General features: G+C 36.6%; 1 pseudogene; it reads right to left on the bottom strand.

Annotated features, from left to right (window-relative positions):
- Nucleotides 1–3,325: 3,325 nt before the first annotated feature.
- On the bottom strand, nt 3,326–9,091 carry LOC132630633 (uncharacterized; annotated as a pseudogene).
- Nucleotides 9,092–21,326: the final 12,235 nt, after the last annotated feature.

The following is a 21,326-nucleotide window of genomic DNA, read 5'->3' as shown; positions in this document are numbered from 1 at the left end:
GGGTATAGGATATGTGCTTTGTCCTTGATATATATTAGATAGAGAAAATGAATGTTTGAGGGCTCCTTAATAAAGCGGCTAATGATGCGAGTTTGCCGAGGATATGAACGTTTATGAACAATATATGATACTTGATGGAGGAAATGCAATAATAATGAGAAGGGAGTAGCCTTGGCCGAATCGAATAATGAGAGAGATTGTATATATATGATTCTTTTATTGCATGTGTTCTTGAAGAAATAAGAGGAGCCAATCCCCTCCAAGGAGGGGGATGTGCTCTATTTATAGTGGCACTCCCATGGTTCTCTTACAATATGAGGTAATAAAATAATAATAATAACAAGGACTGCTCTGCACGGATTTGGTGGGATTGGAGTGACGGCGCCGTCTGACACTCGCATGGTAGGTAGTTGACCATGATTTGACGTTACTGGCGTGCGGCTTGTCTGCAACGGCCACACGGACAAACGACCACTCGGGATAAACGGCCGCTCGGGATAACGGCCACTCTTATCACCGGCCTATCGGACCAACGGCTACGAAAGCCCGAGTCCTCGGGCTTGGCCGTTCCAACGATGCAGAAGGCAGATCCGTCGGTCTCTTTGCTTAGCTCCGGCCCTAGCATTACCCCGGTCAAAGGCGAATAGTATCCGGCACGCTCTTACTCCTTCCTCCGGTTCCTCGTTCCACCGGTTTGCCTCGTACCCGATTTTTACCGTATACAAACGGAGGGAGTACTATTACAAACCGGAATATTCTTATCAAACATAGTTCCTAGAATATCTGTCTAAACAGCTTCTGAGGCAAACACCCGAGGAACCGGCAAAATTCTCATTTTATAAAAAAGCTTTTAACTTTGCCCCCTCCTTGGCCATCTCGTCAACGACTCTATTCTGCTCCCTGTAGGTGTGGCTGGAGCTCCCAGCCTCTGCATGTATTTAAAAATAATATTGCTATAAAGAAAGTTCATTGTTAATCATTTTTACAACCGCCGTTGGATTTGTTGCAATTTCAAGAGGCCATAAGTTTTGGTTCATAGTAATTTGCAGTCCTGTAACAGTGCAATCAGCCCTAAAAGGCTGTTGGTAGTTTTGGGAAGATCCTTTCATATAGTTTATGACCCATTCCGCCATATCGTTTCTGAAAATCCCTCCCAGTCCCCCTATACCAGGATTTCCCATGCAAGGACCATCTGTGTTGAGTTTAGGGTATCCTATATTAGGAGGTTCCCGTTTGATGTTGATGGTGGTGATGTTGCGTGTTGGAGCATGCTTCCCAACTAGTAGATCGATGGAGAGTTCGGTGGCCCCGGCAATGATGTTGGCTAGTGATATGTGGTATTGTTGAAGAGATTTTGGTTCCTGAAAAGCCAAGTATGTCAGCAACAAATTGGAATAACACTATCCCCAAGTGATTGTGTTGTTAAAGTGTTTCCTTTTGATAGTGTCCTAAGTTTCCTTGCCAATTTCTAAGGTACAAGGGCTTGGATGGCCTTATACTTCTCATCATTGCTTTTAAGGAACAGTTCTTGCCAGACGTTTTTTTTTGCATCGGTGCAATTGAAGAAGATGCGAGGGATGTCCTCTCTCTCTAGCCAACAGTGCTTAAAATGGGGTCAATATTGTGGAGATAGTGGCTAGAATGGAGTCTGCTACGGTAGAGCAACCAACTGAATGTTTTTATCTTATTAGGGGGCGCCTACGTTCCAAGTCCATTTGTAGCTTCTGTTATCATTGTACTTACTGCCTCTTCGCTCAAGATCAAGGAAATGATAGGCACTTCTAGTGGAGAAAATGTTATCATTGTTGAGGCTCCATATATCAGCAAGCTATGGTGGTCAGGGGCGGAGGCAAAGGCGTGCCAAAATAGGGCGAAAATGATTTTTTTTTAATATATATATATATATATATATATATATATATATATATATAAAAGTTGTTGGATGCCCTTGATATAAGAACTATCCCCTTGTTAGAATTCCTGGCTACGCCACTGCTGGTGGTAACTGGAATGAAAGGGAATTGAGGCTCTAGAGGCCATTGGGAACAAAGCTGGCAACCTTAGTGGTGTCCTCACCCTTGTTTAGTAGACCATATAAGTGTATCCTAGTGAAGCCTCAGTTGGGGACAATTGATCAGGAATGAGAATATCAAGGAGAAAAATCAAGCCAAAAACTCATGTCCCCTTATCTTTTAGAATAGTACATGACTAGAAAAATTCCAGCTCACCTCCAGCACATCATCCGTCCAGTTCCTCCAGTGCACTTTTAATTTAGTGATGTGTCTATTTTTTTAATATAGTGGTCAATGTTTATTTAACTAAAATAACCCTTCTAACCACGGCTAACCCCCCTAATTGTTTCCCGGATCAGTACTATTTTGGAAAATAAAATAAGTATATGAAAATATTACTGAAAAAATCTTTCTGTTTAGAGAAGTATTTTCTTACCATGGAAATCATGGAGGAAAGGAGCCAGGATCAGCAAAAACACAGGATTAAATCATCTTGATAGCACAAACAACAGCTAAAGATCGTATCAGTTGAAACAAACTTAATCTAGATAGTTAATTAACTTGTCTTTGCACATCTTTTTCTTCGTTTTATTATTTTTATTATATATCTATATATATACACACACTGTATATAGTTTTTTGCTGTCATGAAAGATCAATCTCTATATAATAAATATATTGGAGCGTTTAAAGTTACTGTATTGAATTTCAGAACCACTTTGATTGATTAAGATTTACTGGAAGTATTTCAATGTTAAGAAAGGTAATTAGCATGAAAAAAATCAAGTTTTAAAATCATAACGTTTGTTTTTTGCTTGCAAGTCTACCGGAGCACCAAAATTTTGTGCCTAAATAGATGCTGCCAATAAGGAAAGGAGTCTCACATAATTATGGGAGTTAACCGTAGTTGAAAGGGTTGTTTTATTTTAGTTAAATTAAGATTGACCACTGCTCCACTTGTAGCGTACTTTCCGTGTACAAAAACAAGTCAGTTTGCACATTACATTAATCCATGCCCTCTACACCAGAACAAAAGAACCTACAAGATACCTCAAATCATATTGGATAAGACACTGTTTGCAGGACCAAAGTCCTCGTCGTTCATGCTTCATGGCATACAGTTATGTCAAACTAAGCAAGTGATTTACTGACATCAGTTCTGGACTTAATTATTACGGATCCACCAAGGTATTAATTTTTTGCTCCAAAGTTTTCAGTTCATGAAGGTACTGGTAGGCTATTGTTTTATTTTCTCTAGACAGGAGTACAACAAAGGGCATACAACGAGGCTAGCTAAAGAAATAGAGTACGCCTTTATCATTCACAAGCCAAAGCCACTAAACTTCTCTTAAAAGTTTCAGTAGTTTACACCGATTGATTAGTGCATTCTATGAAGACAGAAACAATTAGCTTATGTACACAGCATTTGTTAATATCCAAAGACTGGGTATTTTGTACGGATCAGACGTCAGTTGACAGCCTCGTGATTTCCTTAACTTTAATATGTATGACTAGTGGAGTTAAAATAAAATAAAAAGTAAAGATGGATTACCATCTAACAACAGCTACTTTCCGTGTCAAAAGAGAACCACCACCTTCACATGTTTGGCATTTAATGAGGCCACGAGACTCACAAGTCGCACAAGGAATTTTTCCATTACCTTTACACTTCAGGCATCTGCAAAAGGAGAGGAAAAAAAGAATGTCTTCAGTAAACCGCTTACACAAATCGGCCACCTCACGATTTGCATTTGTTTCCAGAAATGCTACCAGCAGAAACCATGAAAGAGAAGGAAATTTATATGCGAAATAGCACAAGATTTACGAGAATTTTATCTTATAGTTAGTCAAGGAGAACAGAATAAGCTAGACCAGAAAACGCCAAAAATTAGTGCAACAGTTAACTATAAGTCAAAAGATCCGTCCTTATGAGCAATTAGACCCCTTCCATAGCAAGTCGGACACTGGGCCTTTTGACCCTCCTTGTGAAACCCTGGCTCTTGATCTGCATTGCAAGTAGGACAAACTATATTTCCTCGACCATCACAAACTGTGAAGCAAATAAGCAAAATCATGAAAAGAAAAATGTTAAAGATTACATAGACAGTAGTTCAACAGTAACGCGCGAGGAGAGGATGATATAAAGAATCAAGTACATTTTATTATACAAGCGATTATTTTGTTATTGTACTATTAACAATGCAAAATGACTATCCCGCCAACCACGCCTATTACCTGAACATTTCTCAATAGTTTCTGAATGAAGAATTCTCAGCCTTGATTCCTTATCAGGTACAAATAAAACAGGAAACTCAGACCTTAAATCCAGCTCTCATATTCCCATTTCAGGACCCTTGTCCTTTCCATCAATGCTGCCACCGGGGTACAGCTCCTTCTCTACAACTGTATCTCTCTCTCCTGTGAAAGTTTCTAGAGTTCCCACATAGACGCTGCAGTCTTCAATTGCATGAATCTTCCAGGTCCGAGCTGGACGACTTCCCCAACAGCAGCGATGGCCAACATGATCTATAAGCAACTCTCGTACTTCCACCTAGTCTAGCACTTGCCTGCCAAAAATTTTGTTAATCAAGATGCAGTTGCAAAAACAACCATAAAGCAAAATTCAAGGAACCAAACAGGAATAAAATATAAACACACATGCATAAAACTACAAAAACTATCAAGAAACATATGGAAATTATCTTCATATTGTGACTCTTCAAATATTGGAAGCTCATTGTATTTCTCGTTACTAGTTTCAGAACTTTAATTGGTGTCTTGAAGTCAGCAGAAGAGGAAACTAGTGTAACCAATGGTGGTAATGATTTCAAATGCTCAATATAGCCTACGTAACCCAAGAAAGACCCGTGGTAAGAAGAATGCTACGTAATTACCTCCGTTGATCACCGGTAGTTCCACCAGTATCTCCATAGTACCCACCCTTACAAACAATTCCTTGCTCTGCAACAAGAGAGAATATCATTTATCACATGATATTACAAATAAGACATAGTGATGATACTGCAAGGAAGTCATATGCGTTAAAGCACTTGCGCCGTGCAAGTAATCTACTCACAGCTGTAAACTTTACCAAGGAAAAACAAAAGGGCACAAACATCCTATCAACCACCAAGATCAGACAGCAAATATGTATCCAGACAGCTTTAATGTACTCACGAAATTCGTTAAAACCATGGCGTTGAAACTTAATGCAAGTCATAAGACCAAATAATTCTGGTAGTAACTACTAACCAACAGGCAACCATGAATAAGAAAGCACCATATGGGTATGGGTTTATACAGAAGAAGGGAAAAAAAATAGGTTGTCAAGCCCTATTAAAGAAGATGCATTTAGCTCCATCTTGTTATTCTATCATCAGAAGCTCGTAACTCAAAGGTGAAGGTACGATTATTACCTCTTCATCTATGTTCATTAAACTGAAAAGCCCCAAAGCTAGAAAACAATTTAAAATTGTTGTATATTTTAATCAAACCGAGCAAATCAAGTGAAATTGTAATAGCGCCAAGCTAGTAGTAAGGCTTAAGGACCTTTTGTGCTCAGCAAAGTAAGAGTTACTCCATCCGTTTCATTTTATATATTACTCATCCCTTCTTAGTCTGTTCCAAAACAGAACAACACCTTTTTATATTTGGAAACTCTTTAACCTTAAACTCTTTAAGTTTAACCTTAATGGCGTACAGTATTTTGGTATACCAAAGTTCTTTTTCTTTATAGAAAATTCGTGTTCAATCAAATACTACCATATGACATAAAATGGAGGGGGCATACAGAACTCAACATAGAAAAAGCCAATATGAAATGATGAGTCTGTGGGGAACTTACCATAATATTGTGGCTGAGATTGGGATTGGGGAGAGCTGATCACTGAGGCATGGAGAGAAGGAGAGTGGGGAACTGACATAGAAGCAGCAGACCGAATCTCATCGACACTGACTTCTGATCCAGCCAAGGAAGTCGTGGGTATCACAGAGCCCGCCCTTCCCACATTCTCATAAGAACCCCATCTCTCACTCCCTCACTCCCTCTTTGACCTGTTTCGCTTGCTGCTTTCCCTCCTTTTTGAAAGTCACATGAACCCAAAATTAAGTCATGCAAAAAGGAAAAAGCAAGAAAGAATTGAAAAAAAAGATTCAAACTTAAAGCAATTAGGGGCTGTTCGGTTGCTGGTTAGAGTTATGCAGGTACTAGTCATGCACGATTTAATTATGCAGGTATTAGTTACTTGGTCATGCAGGCAGTATTAGCTATTCCATATTAAATCTTGCATAAAATTATACATAGATTCCCTCATTAATGCGAGATTGTAAACTCGTAACCAAACACGATACTTGGTATGCTGAATTTTATACACAGCAACCAAAATGCTACCAAACATAATACAAGTCATATTGATTTTAATACTTGAAAAATTTACCTCTTAACCAGAAACCAAACAACCCTTTAAGGCATGCGAAAAGGGCAAAGCAAGAAGAGGGTTAAAAAACTCACAGAAAAAATTCAAGCTTTAAGCAATGGAGCTATGCAAAATAGGACTAGCAATGAAAGGGCATAGGATTTTTAGAGAAAATTATCAAGCTTTAAGCAATGAAGCTGTGCAAAAATGGAAAAAGCAATAAAGGGTATACAAATTTTATTAGAACAATTCAAGCTTCAGATTATAAGCTATGCGAAAAGGCAAAGCAAGAAAAGGGTTTAAAAAGTTCACAGAAAAGATTCAAGTTATAAGCAATGAAGCTATGCAAAATTGTTATAACAAGAAAAGGGCATAAAAATTGACAGAAAAGGTCAAGCTGCGAGCAACTAAGCTATGCACAATGGTAAAAGAAATAAAGGGTATACAAATTAACTGGAAAGGTCTAATCTTTGAGCCCGTCCTAATTTAAGTGTCCTACTTTCCTTTTTGATCTGTCCCAAAGAGAGTGCCTCTTTCTATATTCAGTAAGTAGACAATTCAGACATCTTACGTGGCACGTTTAAAACCACAAGATTCAAAAGGCATTTTAGTACAGTACGCCTATTTTTAATTTAGGACCACAAGATTCAAAAGTCTCTTTTATTCCTTAAACTTTATGCCCAACTAAACTAAGACACTTAAAATATTGATAAAATGGGAAAGCAATGAATGGGTATAAATATTTTACAAAACAAGATTGGGATAAGGCACTATTACCCCTTGAACTATACCAGAAGTTGCTATGACACAACTTATCTTTTTCTAGGTTCTATTACCCCTAAACTTATTTAAAATAAAATATTTACCCTCCTAAGTGCTGACGTGGCAAGGAGAGTGTGTTTCACTCTCTTTGAGAGTGTGTTTCACTCTCTTTGAGAGTGTGAGAAACATAAAAAAGGGGGAAAACTTATTTTTTTTCTTAAAAATCCGTATTTTCTTAAAATATGAAAAACTATATTGTTTTTTTAAAAAATATGAAAAATCCGTTTTTTTAGGAAATAAATTTGGAAAACTGAGTCTTCTTATTAAAAAATTTGGACATTTTTTAAATTTGGAAAACTGATTATTTTTTTCTATATATGAAAATAAATCTAGTTATCTAAATTTAGTTTTAAAAAAAGGGTTTTCCACATTTTAAAAAAATAATTTTTCCAAAATTTTATAAAAATTCAGTTTTTTTGCATTTTGACAAGAAATTGAAAAATAAAGGTGTCCTAAGAAAATGAAATCATGAAAATCAAGATTTTTTAAGACATCTTAAAAAAATAATCAAGTCTTCCATATTTTAAAAAAATTCATGTTTTTAGTGCTGGTTTTTTTTTCAAAAAAAAAAAAAAAAAAAACGGGTTTTAAAAAAATCAAATTTTAAATTTTTTTAAAAAAAATGACTTTTAAAAATAATTTAAAAAAAGAAAATTCAGTTTTAAAAAAAAAATATTGACACGTAAGCTGAAAAAATTTAAAGAAAAGAAAAGAAACAAATAAATACACATATGGCAAAGGGAGTGTATGTCACTTTCCCATATGAGAGTTGGCATTAGCGTTTAGGGGGTAAATATTCTGTTTTAAATAAATTTAGGGGTAATAAGATCCAGGAAAAGATAAGGTGTGTCGTAGCAACTTCGGGTACAGTTCGGAGGCTAATAGTGCCTTATCCCAAAAAGATTCAAGCTTCAAGCAATTAAGGAATGCAAAAAGAGCAAACAATTAAAGGGTTTAAGAATTTATCTGAAAAGCCTCAAGCTTTAAGGAATGAAGCTATGCAAAATAGCAAACAGGCATAAAATTTGACTGAAAAGATGAAAGGTCAAAGCAACTAAACTAACAAAAAGCAAGAAAGGGTATGAAGATTAACAGAAAAGATTCAACCTTTAAGCAATTAAGATATACAAAATAGGAAAACCAAGAAAAGGGCATAGAAACTGGCATAAAAGATTCAAGCTTTAAGCAATGAAGCTATGCATAAATGTCATAGGTATGGAAAAATCCTTGACGGGAGCACTGCCCTTAAATGTTCAAATATAATCGGGCTTCAACGTGGGTACCCGGGAAACCAAAAAAAAAGCTATACAAAAATGTTAAAACAAGAAAAGGTCATAAAAATTGACAAAAAAGGTTCAAGCTCTAAGCAACTAAGCTATGTACAATGGTAAAAGCAATAAAGGGTATACAATTTAACAGGAAAGATTCAATCTTTAAGTAATTTAGCTATATATAAAATGGGAAAGCAATAAAAGGGTATAACTATTTTACAAAAAAAAAATCAACCTTAAAGCTTTAATGAAAATGGAACAAGATTAACCTGTCAACAGTGGCTGCTCCATTGTTCCTAATGAATTCAGAACTCTGTGAGTGAAGGATCACACTTCAAATTGTGAATTTTACCATTAGTCTCAGATAATACATAAACCAATTTGCCTTAACGAAGAAGAAATTAGATAGTCAAGTACTGTAAGATATGTAGGAGATTTAACTTATCCTTTCACACGCCATTTGTTGTGGGTTCTAGAGCTTTGCTGGCGCAAGGTGGAAGACTTGGTAATGATTTTCTCACGTTCTACAATGTCTCCCCCATTTTTTAATAAATTTAATTTAAACTTTATACTCCTACTATTTTGTCAAATAAAAAATACAACAAAACAGTTTTATAGAATTACATAAAAAAAAAAAAACTAAAACACTTAGAAAATTACTGTCCATCATTTCAAATTATAAAAGGTTATGTACTCATTTTATCGTTAAAAGTCATTCAAACATGAGGAATTATGTAGCAAAGTAAGGGGTCATTTGGCTTAATTTAAAAAAATAGTTTATAAGCTGAAAACAGTTTATATACACACAAAATGGCTTATAAGCTGGTTAACCAAACACCATAAGCTGTTTTTAGCAACTTATAAGTCAATCCAAATGGGCTCTAATTCATCTTTGTGTTATCGAGCAAAGACACAAAAAAAAAAAAAAAAAAAAAAAAAAAAAAAAAAATCAGACATGTCATATTAATTTTGTTTTAATTAGATAAAAAACATTACTAATAAGATATGGGTTTCTTTAGTTTTGTTTATTTGTGGGGTATATGTATACATGACATAATAAAATAAAATAAAATTATTTTGTCATGTCATATTTTCTTATGACAAATTTGGCTGAGTAATTGAAAAAAGCTGTAAATTGAATAATTTTATTGATACAATGTAAAATTGAATGAGTTACATAATTGGCTAATTGGCTTAATGCATATGCAGCCCCCTAAACTTGTCCCTTTTTTCCATTTTGACACTTCAACTAAGTGTTGTTGCTATTGAACCCTTGAACTTGGCATCAAGTGTGTCTATCAAACACAGTCTCACTTACATAGTATATATGGTGAGTTTCACTTTTTCAGTCTTGCGTGTGAATGTCAATCGCATCCTACATGGAATGTATTTAATGTAAAATCTAATGTAATACAATCTGAGCTTGCTCGTTGCCTTGAGCTTCCAGGTTGTTCCATTCTAGCCTATCAACAGAGTAAAATTTAATGTAAATGTGTCCCAAATTATTCTATTGCGCATTATTGAATTGACACTCAGATTTGCTAACACTCGGAATGTATTTACATCAAAGTTTACATTAAATACATAACACGTAGGATGCGATTTATATTCACGCGCAAGGCTAAAAAAAAATATAAAAAAAATCTCACCATATATGTATGTAGGTTGGATTGTGTTTGATAGATACACTTGAGATCAAGTTCAGGGGTTCAATAGAAACAACACTTAGTTGAGGTGCCAAAATGGAAAAAAGGGACAAGTTTAGGGGGCCGGATATGCATTAAGCCTACATAATTCGATGAGTGGAATGACCTTAGGATATATTTACTCCACAATTTTACCCTCACCTAATCCCCAGTCTATCCTGCTAACTAGTTAAGCATTTTCTTTTCTTCATTTTCTGCCAAGCATTTTGTATTAGTTCTTGAGTTTTTTATTTGTCAAGGATATTACTTTGTGACTAATTGACTGTGGTCTTATAATCCAGTTTGTTCATTGAATTGTTATAGTCGTATTTTCCCTCTCATCATAGTGCTTGCATTTCATTCCCATTAAAAAAGATGTGATTTGCCTATTTGTTGATGGACGATATACATACTGTACGAAGATGACGAGCATTGATTTGGTTGTTAAGGATTAATAAGTACTTCACGCACGCCCATGAATCTCGGATTCAGTTGGTTGAAAGATGATGTTGCTGGAGCGTTTGTAATTAGAAATGCTATTAAAAAAAAAAAAAAAGGATTCACAATTGCTGGAGGAAGTGTAAGTAATCTGTATTAGCAAAATACTTTGAAACAGTAACTTAGAAAATTTTCAGGAACAATAAAACTTGGAAAAACAGAAAGTAAAACCAGAAACTAGAAATTATCAGAACCAGTATATGAAAATATTTTTAAGGAACAAATCGAGCCCACTGAATGCACAGTGTGTCCTGAAGGAAATTATTCTCCTCAAGTACTCGAGGTTATGGAATATATCCTCCCAGGATAGAACGACTTTACTCACCGGTGTATCGGTACCTAAAACTCTGGCGAACAGCGAACCATTCGAGGGCAATAAAACTGGAATATTTTATTGTGCAGAAGAAGAAGAATTTAAAAGTTCAGAAAATTTCTTAAGGAATATCTGAAGGACTTAACAGATTTATATAGCCATTGATCTGGTTTAGTGAAAAGGTGCAACTCAAAAGTTGCAACTTTTCAGTTTAGTTGCATCTTTTCAGAAATATTTCTCATTCAACTTAACTAAATCCAATAATCCCCCACATGAATGGGGAATGACTATAAGGAAAAGGAATGCACGGACAAGTGTGTGATTTACAAGCAAGGATTAATTGCATCTGAATAAGTAAGTTTCCCTTTGAACTTTCCGTAGTGAACATATATCGGGTATAGTCGGTCAATCGGTAGATTTGATATCTTTGAACTGTCGAGCTTTGATGTATACCTAGACAACCACATGTCACACAATCAACCCTTTACCGTCTATGGTTCTCATGGTTGTGTTCGTTTCAACCATGAACACTGCCTGGTTTTACGGTTGTGTTCGTTTTATCATTCTCTTTGAAATGGCTTACACTTCACACTCGCATAGGTGATTCCTAAAACGTATCATCACGTAATACACTGTTTGGTCATACCTACCAAATTTAGAAACCATTAAACAACTTAAGCTTTATTAACTCGTTAAAAAAACTTAATGTTGTATCCTTGTTCCAGAATATTGTCTTCATCACGAGAATGGATTGAGTTATTTGACAATATCGAACCGTCATTCATAACTTTGTTTGATCTCTTTGAATCTAGTTCTTGGGATCTCCAGTCTATTAGATAGAGTTACCACCATGATGACTTGTCCTAAGCCTTAAACCCATTCCCTTCGATGATCTTTCAACTACCTCTGTAGTTAAGCCTTTTGTAAGCGGATCTGTGATGTTACCTCTAGACTTTACATAGTCAATAGTAATAACACCACTAGAGAGTAGTTGTCTAACGTTATTGTGTCTCCATCGTATGTGTTATACCCTACTTTAACCGGAGTCAAAATAGTTTACAACATCCCGATAATTCCGGGGTTAATTAAAGTTAAGGAGTCGCCACCTAATTATTTATGGTGAATTAGGGCACCTAAGGTTAATTAAAGTAATTATCTAAAGTTGATTTTATGTTAAAGTCTACGAAACCAAAAAGATTCTAGGTACGGGTTCAACTAATCTAGAGGGAAGGTATTAGGCATCCTCTAAATTCCATTAATAATGGTTAACCGACCGGACTAAAATTTAATTAGGCTAAGAATACAAATATAATATTTTACATATTTAAGAAAATATCTTGTGGGTGCTGCTAAGGTTATAGTAAAAAATATGAACATGCTGTTTTAAATAGAATTTGTGAAAAGGATAATAGTTTGTATAAAAAGACTTTAGTTATAAATAAACCAAGGGACTTATGGGTTTGTACAACATTTTATAAATATTTGAAGAAAGTAGATTATGCCGACTAACAAATTTAAAAGCGTTATTGTAAGATTAATATTGGTAAAGTTTAAAGTTTTTATAGAAAAGACCATTAGTTCAATATAGATTATGTAAAGGTTGTTTTAACAAATACGTATTTGTAAGTGTTGGAAAAGAGCTAAAGTGAAAAAGTTATCCATAAAACTAGTTTATCTTTTTATTTCTCAAAATAAACTAACGTTAGTGTAAAATTTGTGACGTTTAAATTTCTAAGATAATAAGAGTAAAATATGATTCCCTTAACTCAAAAATATGAATTTACGCTATTGAAAATCAATTATTCTAAAAGTAAATATTATAGATACTATAAATAATTTTAATATAAAAAAAAGAAAATGAAACTTTGTGGAATTGATTGTTATTAGTTTTCCTTAAATTAACTACCCATTATTAAACTAAACTCCACTAATTTGCTAAAGTTCATCTAGATTAACAAACAAAAGCGTTAGTCATACAACACAAATTAAATGCACAAAAATAAAATAGAAGAGCAAAGAAGTTAAATGGGCTCAGCCCATTTTAGGACTGCTGTGACTAAGCTACTGTTGGGTTTTGGCCCAGTCATTTTTTGGACTGCTGCGGATGGACTGATGGGCTTCGGCCCAGCAAAGTTTACACTGCTGCGGGCAGAACTGGACAGAGAAGATAGATTGCGTTGGGCTTTTAGCCCAACACCGAATGCGGGAGATGAGCGAGTCTCTCGGACTCGTGTGCGATGGTCATGCAAAAGAAAAGAAAAAAAAAGGAATTAGTGCGATGGTATAATTTCTATGATATACATAAAACTGCAGGCCACATTCAGATGAGATAAGTGAAGAAAGAACCAATACATAGTCAGGGAAATGAACTCCGAACTACATACCATATTCAGTAAAGCAAAAACCAATCTCTAGCCATGGAAATGAATTCAACAACAATGCCACATTCAAGTAGGATGACTAACGCAGGAACCAATATGTAGTCATGAAATTGAATTCAAACAGCACGCCATATGCAGGAGGCAGACAAAAGCAACTTTTGTGGGTGCGGTGAAGTGGGGTCGTTGGGGTCTCGAATCTACGTTTCGAAAACGACAAACTCAAAACTCGAACAATCTTTCGAATCGAAATCCCGATAGTACAGAATGCTCTTTTAAAGGAAGTTTGGTTTGATTTTTTTCGAATAATTTCGAAGCACAAATAATCACTAAACCCGAAACCGAATGGAATTTGGGCAAACCCAAGATTAAAGTAGTAGTAGAAAAGTATTGAAAGTGGTAAAAATCTGGGTCCTCGACCAGATTAAAAAGGAAAGACTTTGTAACGAAAAATGCTCGGGTATTCTAATCTCTGTTTTTGATTAATTGAACCGGATACTTAAAAAAACAGAGAGTAGGGATTCGTATCTTTTTTTTCCCCTTCGGCTATGGACTTAAGGTCCTTTTATAGTAGGCGAAAATTAGGGCTTCTTTAGGATTTAAATCTAGAGCGGGAAAAATGAAACTAACCGTTTGAATTTTGAATGAAAACAAACATTGAAATATGTTTTGATGCAGAGCAAACAGAATCTGACCTTCTGAAACAAGTTTTTGTCTTGACTCGTTGAAATATGAGAGAGAAAGGAGACTTGTATGGAAATGGCAAAACAAATTTGCCATGATTGAAAGGGCCTGAGCTTTGGTCGAAAATGGAAGAGAGAGAGAGGAGAGAGACAAGAGAGAGGCAAGAGAGAGAGGGAGGCTGCTCAGCTGATCTTTTTTTGATTAGGGTTCAGCGTTGATAAGTTTTTAGGAAAAAAGGTAGGCCGGGTCGGGTGTTGGAGTGTGGGCTGATCTGGTGTGATAAGGTGTTGGGCTGGTTAGTTTGGGTAGGAGGGGAAATGGGTAATTAAATAAGTGGGCTGCGGATTTTGAAAGGGTAGTCACGAATTGGGCCTGTTTTGGCTAAAAAATGTTAATCTTTTCTCCCCTATTTTAATCATTCTTTGGGCTTCTAATTTAATAACTAGCACCATATATACTATATGAAGCCAATTAATAATTGATATGTAGAAAAATAAGGATTTAATCAAAATGTTGTCTTGTAATTAATTTAATGAATACAAATCCTAAAATGAAACGATGACGAACCATTTAAAATTTGTAACAAAGTAAAGAAAGTGACGATGTTAATAGTAATCAAAATAGTAGTGAAAACAAAGCATTTAGCTCGTTAATAAATTTAAAAGCCCAAGGAAATAAATTGGAATAAAGGATGGAAAAAATTGGGTGTCAACAGATGCCCCTCTTCGACCGGAGACGATGTAAGAGTTTTCGGGCGAAGAAGTTGACGTAGTAGCCAATTTTGTTTCGACCAACAAATACGAACTTGGAAGAACTTGCGAAAATATGGGTTAGAAGAATTGGTGGAAAATATTACGGGGACATAAGGGATTACGGTCGGACCTGTTTCGAGTTGCCTATATATCTTGGGTTCCACGAGAATCAAGCTGTGTGAAGATTGAAAGAAACAGGTCGATTCTGACGCTACGCTTTTTGCCCTAGTGTTGAATTATAGTGAGACCGGATGTAGAAAAGGCTTGCAAGATTGTGAAAGGAGTTGATTGAGTAGAGTTTTAGCGGTGGATATGAAAGAAAAATTTTGGATAACCTACGCATCACATGTTTGTGGACGTAGGCGGAATTGAGTTCGAGAGTAGATCCGTGACCCTTGCTTGTGAGTTTGATATTCCTCTTCAGCAAAGTTGCCCCAGTTCACTGCGTAAGATAAAGTTCCATGTTGCGCTGCGTCTCTGTATGTAGATTGTACTTTCTGTCAAAACCAAAATTCATGTAAAAATTAGTAATAAAGTTGAAAGTGTAAAATTATAAAGAGTGTAAAATGATAGTAAATATGAGTGTGAGAGTGAGGACGAAGCCGTGTGGCTTATAATGAGGCAGTGTGGTCAAATGTTGTCTCTGGTTGTCTTCAGGGACTTGAATGAATGTGTGATGTGTATGCCGAGTATGCAATAATATCTCCAGTTGTATTTGGAGACTTTAATGATAATAATAAGGCCACCGGCTGTCTTCCGGGACTCGATGATAAACGATGTTTGTGGAATTTTAAGGGTAAAGTCGTTAAAGTAGGTAAAGTGGATGGTAAAGTAAAGTAATAAAGTAGAGAGTAAAGTAAAAGTGTAGCCGTTTGGCTTATGCAGATGAGGCCGTGTAGCCATGTGATGTTTCTAGTTGTCTTCGGAGGCTTTGATGCAGATTCCCGTAAAGTCCGGGGTAAAGTCGTAAAGTGGATGATGTCTCCGGTTGTCTTCGGGGACTTAATGATAATTCCTGTAAAGTTCAGGGTAAGGTCGTTAAAGTTGGTAAAGTGAATGATAAAGTAGAGAGTAAAGTCATAGTGTAGCCGTCTGGCTTATGCATATGAGGCTGTATAGCCGAATGATGCCCCCGGTTGTCTTCGGAGACTTAATGATAATCCCTCAAAAGTTCAGGATAAAGTCGTTAAAGTTGGTAAACTAAATGATAAAGTAATTGGTAAGGTAAAGTGATGGTGTAGCCGTTTGGCTAATGCGGAAGAGGCTGAATAGCCAAATGATGCCTCCGGTTGTCTTCGGAGATTTAATGTTGATTCCTGTAAAGTTCAGGGTAAAGTGGTTAAAGTAGGTAAAGTGAATGATTAAATATTGATAAGGTATGGAGTAAAGTGATAGCATAGTCGTTTGGCTGATGATGTTGACAGTGTCCTGACAGCCAAATTAACGACGTCTTCGATGTAAGCCTGATTTAATTCACCTCCAATCTCGACAACCTTCAAAACAAGTATATTTGTTAATAAAGTCATAAAGTTATTGTGATAAAATAAAATTAAAGATAAAGTTAGAAATAAAGTCGTTTGGCTTTTAAGTCGAGGCCACAAATGGGCCAAATGATGCTTTTCGGCCATGATTGATAGACTTGACTGTTGGTCTCGCGACCTTTTAATTCCTGCACTCAAAGAAAAATTCTTAGTTTGGGAGGGGGAAGTTGATTCGAGTTGACTCGAAGCTTGACGTTGTTGGCACTCCATTCGTCTTGTTTGTTTGGATCTTGTGATCTCCGTTCAAACCTCGGTAGATGAATAGTAGTGAAACAATTGAAAGAAAGTGTTTTATTTTGAAAGATATATATGTAAGTATATGTATAAGGAAAGATATATATATATATATATATATATATATATATATACGGGAGTATGTGTATGTAAGGAAAGATATATATGTAAATATATGTATATAAGTTGTAGATATTTCTGCCAACTTCAGATTGTGATACCTTTGATACAATTGACACGTCATTTGTTTGTAATTCTTCCTGTCTGGTAGCCTTAATCTTGTCGATGTCCAACTCGTCTCTTGTCTAAACTTTCAAAATATGCCCCAGTTTTGATTTCGTGAGAGTATACTAAACTTATGTTGTGGTGTGATCGAATCTTATATAGGTTGCCTACGTATCCCTCCAAGGGAATCAGGTCAGAACGTAGTTCGTAAAGTACATAAGAATGGTTTGATATTTTCTAATAAAGGGACCGAACCCGATGTGGATTGCTTACGTATCCCACCAAGGGAATCAGGTCAGCGTAGTTCGTACGGTAAAGTAAAGGAAAGGTTGCAAACTACGCTGTCATCCTTTGATTTTTTTCTTGACTTGATAGCCTTCATATTTGCGTCACTATCTATCGGCTATTTTGCTTTCTTCCAAATGGAATCTTGTCTTGTCCTCTAATTTCTTTGTTATTCTCTCGAGATATATGTTATCCGTTCATTCATTTTATGTCACAATCATAGAGTTGGCAGATTTGATAAATAAAGTAGAAAATAACAATAATAGACAATTAAGGAAAATCAGAAATGCATTCATAGATTTTGCGATTTAAGCTTCCAAAAGATGAGGCAAAGTAACAAAAGTTTTGGGGCACAATTTAAGCCTCAATTTTAAAATCGTGCTATCACAAAATGTTCATTACATGTCGATCTACCAAGACTCCCGGCGAACCAGGGACGGAGTACAAGTCCAATTCTTCAGAGCTTCTCCTGGTTCGGCACCCTGGATGGTCGATGTCTCGGTGTTGTGAGTAGTTGTAGCAGCAATCTTCACTGGTGCTTGTTTATGGATTGTTCCCACGGGAGCAACAAAGGTTGACGACATGCCCTTTTCCATTTTTCCAATGGGCATAATGTTTCTTTTCAAATCCCCATCTTCCTCAACAGTTATCATATTCACGTTGGCATTGTCGTGAGTAGGTAAAGGATTCTTGTCCACATTGGGCCGAGCTCCAGTGAGCTGGATTGCTCATTCCTTGATCAAGGCTTCAATTTTGTTTTTGAGACCATAGCAATCCTCAGTGTCGTGCCCAGCAACTCCAGAATGGTATGCACAACGTTTGGAGCCATCAAACCATCTTGGAATAGGATCGGGAATTTTCCCTTCAATCGGTTGTATCACGCCTGCAGCTTTCAGTCTTTCAAATAATTGAGCCAAGGGTTCAGCGAACCGAGTGTAATTACGGGTGTTTTTGATGTCAGGGTTTGGACGGGTTTTAGGTGTAGCATGTGGTCGATTTTGGTAAGTGGGAGCTTGAACAGATTGGTACGGGCGTGGGTTTCGATAGTGAGGTGCCCGGGGTTGGTAGTAGTTTGTTTGGGCGTTGTAGACAGGGTAAAGAGATAGTGGAGCTTGGTAGGGTTCAGCGTAGTGGTAAGGGTAGAAAGGTTGTTGTGGGTGGTTAAAGTATGTAATGGCTGGGCTCGGCTTATGTCCTTGGACTTTCATAACCGCAGCGACATCTTCTTTCTTATTTTTGATCCCACTGATAGAACCAGATTGAATAGCCTTGTTTACTGCTTGCAAAGCAGTAAGATCCTGAATTTTCCCTGATTTGATGCCTTCTTCTAAGGCTTCTCCCATTCGGACAACTTCTGTGAATTTCTGTCCCATCATGCCTATCATTTTCTCATAAAATATGCCAGCATGGCATTCAATGAAGGTAGCAGTCATTTCTCTGTCATTCATCGGGGATTGAACCCTAGCTGCTTCTAACCTCCAACGTAGTGCATACTCACGAAACGACTCAGTTGACTTCTTAGTTAACTTAGTCATGTAGACTCTGTCTGGTGTGATGTCGGTGTTGAAACTGAATCGGTCCATAAAGTCTTGGGCCATGTCACTCCAACCACGCCATTTACGGACGTCCTGTTGTGTATACCAAGTAAGGGCCTCACCAGATAAGCTTCTGATGAATAGCTTCATCCTTATGTTCTGATCTCTATCTACTCCAACCAGCTTGTCACAGTAAGCCTTTAAGTGTTTATGAGGGTCGCCTGTCCCATTGAATGTATCACATTTTGGCGGCTTGTAGCCTACGGGCAAATCGACGTCAGGCTGAACACAGAGATCTTCATACTCTACACTTTTACTTCCTCTGGCAACTTGAAGGTTTCTCATTGCCTCTTTGAGACTGTGTATCTCTTTTAACAACATATCATCCGCCCTCGCTTTCGCCTCCTTTTCCATTTCCTCGTATTGATCCACATCGGGTTAGAACCTGACCGTTACTGGATTGGTAAAGGCTGGTGTTTCCGCTGCATATACCGGAGGAATATATTGTGCGTTAGGAGTGACAAAACGTGCCCCTTGTATATGTTGGGTTGGATAAGTTTGGACGGTGGGAGTGTTTTGGACTGGAGGTGGTGTGTTGTAGGTGGTATTTGTAGGTAGTTGGTTTGGTGGGTTTAGAGGAGTAGTTGTAGGTGGTGGATTAGTGTTGGTAGGTAAAGGAATATAAGGAGTGTGAACTAGTGATTGATTTGGTGGGTTGACGGGTGGTGGATTAGGAGTAGAGTAGGTATTGTAGGTGGGTTTGGTGCGACAGTTCTGGGTTCAGGAGGTGGACTTTGAGTGTAACGGACAAATTGGTCAGGTCCCTAACCCGAGTCAGTTCTCCACGTAGGTCCTCGATCTCTTGAGTCAAGCGGGCGATATGTTCATCATGTTGAATAGTATTTCTATGTTCGGAAGTCTCTCGGGGATCACTAGAGATCATGATGTTTTCCAAACCCGTTGAAATAGGTGCGGCTAGATCTGACATGATAACTTCCTTTCCTTGTACAACCCAACTACGTTGAGGTAACGATGACGTCTTTGACCTTGTGAGGTAAGGATGATCGGCCAGCTCGAATGTCAACACGAATCAACTCTTTTGGGAATAAAAGAAAAAGAAAACATAAAAAAATGCAAATGATATTAGTTTCATTAGCACATCTAGGCAAAGTCATGATCACGTAAAGTCAAGTAAGTCATGTAGCAAATAAATCATCAAGTAAAGTCAAACAAGTTGTCAACAAATGTAAATGAGTATATCAAACAATAACGCGCCCTAATATGCATGTGACCTCTTTGCGCCAGAGGTAGGCCTAACGTTTGTTTGAAGGGTAAAGTGTGCCATAATACGTCATCCCGTTGCTTTTGGCTAATTAAACAAGTTCTAATTCCCGAAATAAAGTACAAAAGTAATGTAATTTTATTACATACCAAACTAATACAACGTAAAGTATTTCCTAATCTAAGTAAAGTAAATACAATTTCCTATGTCTAAATGTACAGCTCCATTTTGTGGTGTCCTTGGTCTTCGTCGATTGTGTATCACAGACATACTCCAATGTAGATCTATACCTGTCATAGAAACGTTAGTCATTCCCTCCCTCCTAAAGTTTTATTAGTTAAAGCAAATAGTCAATATTTAGGCACAGTTATCCTTCAAACATGCACATAAAGTATGATTAGTGTCACTTGGGGTCGTGAACCCACTTGGACGTTTGGGTAAAGTCATCTAATGGGTTTAATACACCAAGGGTATTAAATCTCCTAGGTCATGAAATGTATGCTCCTAATTAAAGTGTTGGTTTAGCTCTACCCTAGGTTGACTAAGAGTGGGTTTTCTTATGACGTAGGTTCTCCCAAATGGACAACTTGGGAGTGGAAAGTCCGTGGCCATCGACTGCACCGCCGATTGACTAAATCCACAAGATCAATCCAACTAAACAGTTTATATCAAACAAACAATTAATAGCAAGCAATTTATAGCATGTAAAACAGTTTAGGCAAATAAAGTAACTAAGTTAGCACACAAAGCCTAATTAACAAACTAAATCCGTTATGGTTCGAACCTAAGTAATTCCCCAGCGGAGTCGCCAAGCTGTTATACCCTATTTTAACCGAAGTCAAAATAGTTTACAACATCCCGATAATTCCGGGGTTAATTAAAGTTAAGGAGTCGCCACCTAATTATTTATGGTGAATTAGGGCACCTAAGGTTAATTAAAGTAATTATCTAAAGTTGATTTTATGTTAAAGTTTACGAAACCAAAAAGATTCTAGGTACGGGTTCAACTAATCTAGAGGGAAGGTATTAGGCATCCTCTAAATTCCATTAATAATGGTTAACCGACCGGACTAAAATTTAATTAGGCTAAGAATGCAAATATAATATTTTACATATTTAAGAAAATATCTTGTGGGTGTTGCTAAGGTTATAGTAAAAAATATGAACATGTTGTTTTAAATAGAATTTGTGAAAAGGCTAATAGTTTGTATAAAAAGACTTTAGTTATAAATAAACCAAGGGAAGTATGGGTTTGTACAACATTTTATAAATATTTGGAGAAAGTAGGTTATGCCGACTAACAAATTTAAAAGCACTATTGTAAGATTAATGTTGGTAAAGTTTAAAGTTTTTATAGAAAAGACTATTAGTTCAATATAGATTATGTAAAGGTT

Source organism: Lycium barbarum, chromosome 3 (assembly GCF_019175385.1).
Source record: "Lycium barbarum isolate Lr01 chromosome 3, ASM1917538v2, whole genome shotgun sequence".
NCBI classification, from domain to species: domain Eukaryota; kingdom Viridiplantae; phylum Streptophyta; class Magnoliopsida; order Solanales; family Solanaceae; genus Lycium; species Lycium barbarum.
The sequence above is the reverse complement of the archived record's forward strand: the minus strand, read 5'-3'. Positions and strand labels throughout refer to the sequence as shown.